The sequence below is a fragment of the Coregonus clupeaformis genome, chromosome 35, assembly GCF_020615455.1.
Source record: "Coregonus clupeaformis isolate EN_2021a chromosome 35, ASM2061545v1, whole genome shotgun sequence".
Lineage (NCBI taxonomy): Eukaryota > Metazoa > Chordata > Actinopteri > Salmoniformes > Salmonidae > Coregonus > Coregonus clupeaformis.
In genome coordinates this window covers 30412661-30421065 of record NC_059226.1, presented here as the reverse complement: position 1 = coordinate 30421065, position 8405 = coordinate 30412661, and positions in this window count along the sequence as shown.

The window sequence follows — 8405 nt, the reverse complement described above, 5'->3', positions numbered from 1 at the left end:
TTTAATTCTGAATTAAATGTTGGTACGGCATACAGGTATGATGCATTTCAAAGGGTCATAATGCATTACAAGACTTGTCATAAGTATCTATGAGCTTCTTATGCTAATTAATGCCATATAATGAATCTGAGTTATTAGCCTTTTCAAAAAGGCCACATAGAAAGGCATGTTGATAAGTTGTAGGAGAACCACTTGAAGGAGAACCTGCATTTTCTGGTGCGCTTCACTACCCAACTATCCAAGATCTGTATTAGGTATTTTGTTATTTGGTATTTTATTAGGATCCCCATTAGCTGTTGCAAAAGCAGCAGCTACTCTTCCTGGGGTCCACACAAAACATGAAACATGACATAATAAAGAACATTAATAGAAAAGAACAGTACAGAACTACATACATTTAAATGTAATTCACAATTGCGTTGAATTCTTTGAGGTAAATGGATACTTACTTCAAATAGTTATAGCCCTATATAGGACGTCGCTCATGGGCGTTCTGGAAGGCTACAATGCGGAGCCTGGAAAATAACTGCCAACATTTTTGAGGATACTTGTTTCATTTATGCCTTCATAATCATTTGATTCATACTGAATGGAAGTGCAATAAATGAAAATGGAAATTAAATAACACTTTTTGCTTAATTCCCCTGACATGAATATAGCAACCTTGTTTCGCTAAATTCCCCTGATGTGAATAAAGCTACCTTGTTTCTACAGCTACCGCCCGTAATGTGTATCCTGGGGTAAAGTATAGACTTTTTACAGTTACCACGCGCAATGGGTTTCATTAAGTAAAATGCAACATTCATGAACATGAAATAACCAGGCTTTGAATCTTGAGCCTTATTACTTACAGTCTAGCTCCCTTAACGGGATCTAGTATAACGTGTTACAGTCTACCGCTTATGACTGGTTAGCTGAGGTATTGTGCCAGGCATTGGACCTGTTTATATAATGAACAAGGTCCCTGTGAATCAGAGGGAGTTGTCATGCTCCTACTCATAAAATTAACCATAATCAGATGGGGGTTTCTTTAACTCTACCCACATGTACATATTACCTCAATTACCTCGACTAACCGGTGACCCCACTCATTGACTCTGTACCGGTACCCCCTGTATATACCTCTCTACTGTTATTTTATTTTACTGCTGCTCTTTAATGTTTTTCTTAACATTGTTGGTTAAGGGCTTGTAAGTAAGCATTTCACTGTAATGTCTACACCTGTTGTATTCAGCACATGTGGCAAATAAAATTTGATTTGATTCACCTAAGGTCCTTGGCTCATGCTGAGGCTTTTTTGGCGGTCGGTGCCGTTTAAGATGAGGGAGGACGATTTTCTTATTTTTTTATGAGCATGACCTTATTTCTATTACAGTGTATTGGATGACTGTCATTCATATTCCATTCACCCAGCTCAATGTATGTATCATTGATAGGTTTAGTTTACTACATGATACTCAAATTTTCCCTATACCCATCATAAGGTTGCTACAACCTAGCCTACGAATAAAAGTTTACAACGTAGGTGCACAGGTCGAGAGAAATTAGAGTAATCTAGGTGACAGACAGTGACACATTCAATACTGCGTTGCACACTCTTGCCTGCATCTAGCTGATCTAGGTTATAATCATTAGTCAGTTGAAAACAAGCGTTTTCTATTGGACAAATTCAGGAATGTTTATCCCCGCTTCGTTCCGTTTGTTTCCGTTTAAGAAACATTTTTCAACAGAATCGACGGAATGAATACACCCCTGATCACACGCAAACACAGAACTAGCAGACACATACAGTGTACAGTGAAAGTATTCAGACCCCTTGACTTTTTCCACATTTTGTTACGTTACAGCCTTATTCTAAAATTGATTAAATTGTTTTTTTCCTCATCAATCTACACACAATACCCCATAATGACAAAGCAAAAACAGGTTTTTAGAAATGTTTGCAATAAATAAATAAATATCACATTTACATAAGTCTTCAGACCCTTTACTCAGTACTTTGTTGAATCACCTTTGGCAGCGATGACAGCCTTGAGTCTTCTTGGGTATGACGCTACAAGCTTGGCACACCTGTATTTGGGGAGTTTCTCACATTCTTCTCTACAGATCCTCTCAAGCTCTGTCAGGTTGGATGGGGAGTGTCGCTGCACAGCTATTTTCAGGTCTCTCCAGAGATGTTCGATCGGGTTCAAGTCCGGGCTCTGGCTGGGCCACTCAAGGACATTCAGAGACTTGTCCCGAAGCCACTCCTGCGTTGTCTTGGTTGTGTGCTTAGGGTCGTTGTCCTGTTGGAAGGTGAACCTTCACCCCGGTCTGAGGTCCTGAGTGCTCTGGAGCAGGTTTTTATCAAGGATCTCTGTACTTTGCTCCGTTCATCTTTCCCTCGATCCTGACTAGTCTCCCAGTCCCTGCCGCTGAAAAACATTCCCACAGCATGATGCTGCCACCACCATGCTTCACCGTAGGGATGGTGCCAGGTTTCGTCCAGACGTGACGCTTGGCATTCAGGCCAAAGAGTTCAATCTTGGTTTCATCAGACCAGAGAATCTTGTTTTGGTAAACTCCAAGCGTGCTGTCATGTGCCTTTTACTGACGAGTGGCTTCCGTCTGGCCAGTCTTTTTTTCATTTTAGAGTAAGGCTGTAACGTAACAAAATGTGGGCTATTTTTAGCACTTTTCTGGGATGCTTGATTGTTTTTATTGCTTTACTTGCGAACCTTATCAGAAGTAGACATGACAATGTTATTTATGTTTGAGCTGTACGTGCAGTGTGCGCTGCACACACCGGACTTCATTCTAGGGCACACCGCCTCAGTGCTAACAGTTCATAGGCACATGATTACTGTATACAATAGATGTAGGATCGACAGAGGCATTCAGGGGAGTTAGAGGAACATAAATTAGGTGACTTATATTGACTGCCAACGCCCCTGGGATAATGTACATTTGCTGCAGCATTACCACAACTCAGCGACACAATGGTAGGGATTATCTGAGCTGGGCTTGGGTTGGGTCATTGATAAGTCATTGTCTCAATGAATGCATTGTTATTGATCCCTTTATATTTTAAAGTACTGTGGTGGCAGCATCAAGGTTGAATTAATTCAGCAAGGTTGGTAGAATCTTATTCAAAATTATTCACAGCTGAAGTGGCTGCCAAATGTGCTTCCAACAAGTATTAACTCTGGGGAGTGAAGACATATGCAATCAATACATCATCATTTTATATTTCTTAGTAATTTGGAAAATGTTATTAAATGTTTCTTTCACTTTGAAAATGTGGAGTAGGTTGTGTAGATAGATTGGTAGGAAATAAATCCAATTGATTCCCTTTTTAGATATAATTTTAAAACAGCTAAAATGTGAAGACTGTGCAAGGGGTGTGTAGACTTTAACTAGCGACTATGCTTAGATATGCCAGAAAAATACTTGGTTTAAATGTAATCTGGCACCTTATGATATCATGATATTTGTGTATTAATTATGATGCCATGATATGTGCCTGTATTGATTATGTGTGTTATGATCCCATGTACTGTGTTGTAATTTGGATGTAAAGTCTTAGGCATGTTAGGTTGCGTTTACACGGGCAGCCCAATTCACTAATTGGTCTTTTGACAAATCAAATCAGCTCTGAAAAAGATCTGACGTGAAAACTGTGGTAGGCAGTGGGAGGCTACACAGAAGTATTCAACCGGTGGTCCACGGAGTTACTGCAGGGGCTCCTCGATAAAATAATATACAGCTGTGGAAAAAATTAAGAGACCACTGCAAAATTATCAGTTTCTCTGGTTTTACTATTTATAGGTATGTGTTTGGGTAGAAATAACATTTTTGTTTTATTCAATAAACTACTGACAACATTTCTCCCAAATTCCAAATAGAAATATTGTCATTTAGTGCATTTAAATAAATACATATTTATTCAAAAAAAAAAAAAAAGATGCAGTGTTGTCAGACCTCGAATAAGGCAAAGAAAATAAGTTAATGTAAATTTTAAAACGACACAATACTAATGTTTTAATTTAGGAAGTGTTCAGAAATCAATATTTGGTGGAATAACCCTGATTTTCAATCACTGCTTTAATGCTGGATATAGATACTTGTGTACCTGTTTCCTCCAGAATCTTCACAAGGTCCTTTGCTGTTGTTCTGGGATTGATTTGCACTTTTCGCACCAAAGTACGTTCATCTCTAGGAGACAGAACGTGTCTCCTTCCTGAGCGGTATGACGGCTGCGTGGTCCCATGGTGTTTATACTTGCATACTATTGTTTGTACAGATGAACGTGGTACCGTCAGGTGTTTGGAAACTGCTTCCAAGGATGAACCAGACTTGTGGAGGTCTACAATCTTTTTCTGAAGTCTTGGCTGATTTATTTTCATTTTCCCATGATGTCAAGCAAAGAGGCATTGAGTTTGAAGGCAGGCCTTGAAATATATCCACAGGTACACCTCCAATTGACTCAAATTATGTCAATTAGCCTATCAGAAGCATCTAAAGCCATGACAACATTTTCTGGAATCTTCTAAGCTGTTTAAAGGCACAGTCAACTTAGTGTATGTAAACTTCTGACCCACTGGAATTGTGATACAGTGAATTATAAGTGAAATAATCTGTCTGTAAACAATTGTTGGAAAAATTACTTGTGTCATGCACCAAGTAACCAACTTGCCAAAACTATAGTTTGTTAACAAGACATTTGTGGAGTGGTTGAAAAACGAGTTTTAATGACTCCAACCGAAGTGTATGTAAACTTCTGACTTCAACTGTATACAGTGGGGAGAACAAGTATTTGATACACTGCCGATTTTGCAGGTTTTCCTACTTACAAAGCATGTAGAGGTCTGTGATTTGTATCATAGGTACACTTCAACTGTGAGATTTTGCATTTTATTGCATGACATAAGTATTTGATCACCTACCAACCAGTAAGAATTCCGGCTCTCACAGACCTGTTAGTTTTTCTTTAAGAAGCCCTCCTGTTCTCCACTCATTACCTGTATTAACTGCACCTGTTTGAACTCGTTACCTGTATAAAAGACACCTGTCCACACACTCAATCAAACAGACTCCAACCTCTTCACAATGGCCAAGACCAGAGAGCTGTGTAAGGACATCAGGGATAAAATTGTAGACCTGCACAAGGCTGGGATGGGCTACAGGACAATAGGCAAGCAGCTTGGTGAGAAGGCAACAACTGTTGGCGCAATTATTAGAAAATGGAAGAAGTTCAAGATGACGGTCAATCACCTTCGGTCTGGGGCTCCCCCTGCTCAAGCCAGCGCATGTCCAGGCCCGTCTGAAGGGAAAAAAGTATTTGATCCCCTGCTGATTTTGTACGTTTGCTCACTGACAAAGAAATGAACATTCTATCATTTTAATGGTAGGTTTATTTGAACAGTGAGAGACAGAATAACAACAAAAAAATCCAGAAAGACACATGTCAAGAATGTTATAAATTGATTTGCATTTTATTGAGGGAAATAAGTATTTGACCCCCTCTCAATCAGAAAGATTTCTGGCTCCCGGGTGTCTTTTATACAGGTAACGAGCTGAGATTGGGAGCACACTCTTAAAGGGAATGCTCCTAATCTCAGCTTGTTACCTGTATAAAAGACACCTGTCCACAGAAGCAATCAATCAATCAGATTCCAAACTATCCACCATGGCCAAGACCAAAGAGCTCTCCAAGGATGTCAGGGACAAGATTGAAGACCTACACAAGGCTGGAATGGGCTACAAGACCATCGCCAAGCAGTTTGGTGAAAAGTTGACAACAGTTGGTGCGATTATTCGCAAATGGAAGAAACACAAAATAACTGTCAATCTCCCTCGGCCTAGGGCTCCATGCAAGATCTCACCTCGTGGAGTTGCAATGATCATGAGAACGGTGAGGAATCAGCCCAGAACTACACGGGAGGATCTTGTCAATGATCTTAAGGCAGCTGGGACCATAGTCACCAAGAAAACAATTGGTAACACACTACGCCGTGAAGGACTGAAATCCTGCAGCGCCCGCAAGGTCCCCCTGCTCAAGAAAGCACATATACAGTGGGAAAAAAATGTTTTAGTCAGCCACCAATTGTGCAAGTTCTCCCACTTAAAAAGATGAGAGAGGCCTGTAATTTTCATCACAGGTACATGTCAACTATGACAGACAAATTGAGATTTTTTTTCTCCAGAAAATCACATTGTAGGATTTTTTATGAATTTATTTGCAAAGTATGGTGGAAAATAAGTATTTGGTCACCTACAAACAAGCAAGATTTCTGGCTCTCACAGATCTGTAACTTCTTTAAGAGGCTCCTCTGTCCTCCACTCGTTACCTGTATTAATGGCACCTGTTTGAACTTGTTATCAGTATAAAAGACACCTGTCCACAACCTCAAACAGTCACACTCCAAACTCCACTATGGCCAAGACCAAAGAGCTGTCAAAGGACACCAGAAACAAAATTGTAGACCTGCACCAGGCTGGGAAGACTGAATCTGCAATAGGTAAGCAGCTTGGTTTGAAGAAATCAACTGTGGGAGCAATTATTAGGAAATGGAAGACATACAAGACCACTGATAATCTCCCTCGATCTGGGGCTCCACGCAAGATCTCACCCCGTGGGTCAAAATGATCACAAGAACGGTGAGCAAAAATCCCAGAACCACACGGGGGGGACCTAGTGAATGACCTGCAGAGAGCTGGGACCAAAGTAACAAAGCCTACCATCAGTAACACGCTACGCCGCCAGGGACTCAAATCCTGCAGTGCCAGACGTGTCCCCCTGCTTAAGCCAGTACATGTCCAGGCCCGTCTGAAGTTTGCTAGAGTGCATTTGGATGATCCAGAAGAGGATTGGGAGAATGTCATATGGTCAGATGAAACCAAAATAGAACTTTTTGGTAAAAACTCAACTCGTCGTGTTTGGAGGACAAAGAATGCTGAGTTGCATCCAAAGAACACCATACCTACTGTTGTAGGGCTGTTTTCCTGCAAAGGAACCAGGACGACTGATCCGTGTAAAGGAAATAATGAATGGGGCCATGTATCGTGAGATTTTGAGTGAAAACCTCCTTCCATCAGCAAGGGCATTGAAGATGAAACGTGGCTGGGTCTTTCAGCATGACAATGATCCCAAACACACCGCCCGGGCAACGAAGGAGTGGCTTCGTAAGAAGCATTTCAAGGTCCTGGAGTGGCCTAGCCAGTCTCCAGATCTCAACCCCATAGAAAATCTTTGGAGGGAGTTGAAAGTCCGTGTTGCCCAGCGACAGCCCCAAAACATCACTGCTCTAGAGGAGATCTGCATGGAGGAATGGGCCAAAATACCAGCAACAGTGTTGTGAAGACTTACATAAAAATGTTTGACCTGTGTCATTGCCAACAAAGGGTATATAACAAAGTATTGAGAAACTTTTGTTATTGACCAAATACTTATTTTCCACCATAATTTGCAAATAAATTCATTAAAAATCCTACAATGTGATTTTCTGGATTTTCTTTCTCATTTTGTCTGTCATAGTTGATGTGTACCTATGATGAAAATTACAGGCCTCTCTCATCTTTTTAAGTGGGAGAACTTGCACAATTGGTGGCTGACTAAATACTTTTTTTCCCCACTGTACATGCCCGTCTGAAGTTTGCCAATGAACATCTGAATGATTCAGAGGAGAACTGGGTGAAAGTGTTGTGGTCAGATGAGACCAAAATGGAGCTCTTTGGCATCAACTCAACTCGCTGTGTTTGGAGGAGGAGGAATGCTGCCTATGACCCCAAGAACACCATCCCCACCGTCAAACATGGAGGTGGAAACATTATGCTTTGGGGTTGTTTTTCTGCTAAGGGGACAGGACAACTTCACCGCATCAAAGGGACGATGGACGGGGCCATGTACCGTCAAATCTTGGGTGAGAACCTCCTTCCCTCAGCCAGGGCATTGAAAATGGGTCGTGGATGGGTATTCCAGCATGACAATGACCCAAAACACACGGCCAAGGCAACAAAGGAGTGGCTCAAGAAGAAGCACATTAAGGTCCTGGAGTGGCCTAGCCAGTCTCCAGAACTTAATCCCATAGAAAATCTGTGGAGGGGGCTGAAGATTCGAGTTGCCAAATGTCAGCCTCAAAACCTTAATGACTTGGAGAAGATCTGCAAAGAGGAGTGGGACAAAATCCCTCCTGAGATGTGTACAAACCTGGTGGCCAGCTACAAGAAACGTCTGACCTCTGTGATTGCCAACAAGGGTTTTGCCACCAAGTACTAAGTCATGTTTTGCAGAGGGATCAAATACTTATTTCCCTCATTAAAATGCAAATCAATTTATAACATTTCTGACATGGGTTTTTCTGGATTTTTTTGTTGTTATTCTGTCTCTCACTGCTCAAATAAACCTACCATTAAAATTATACACT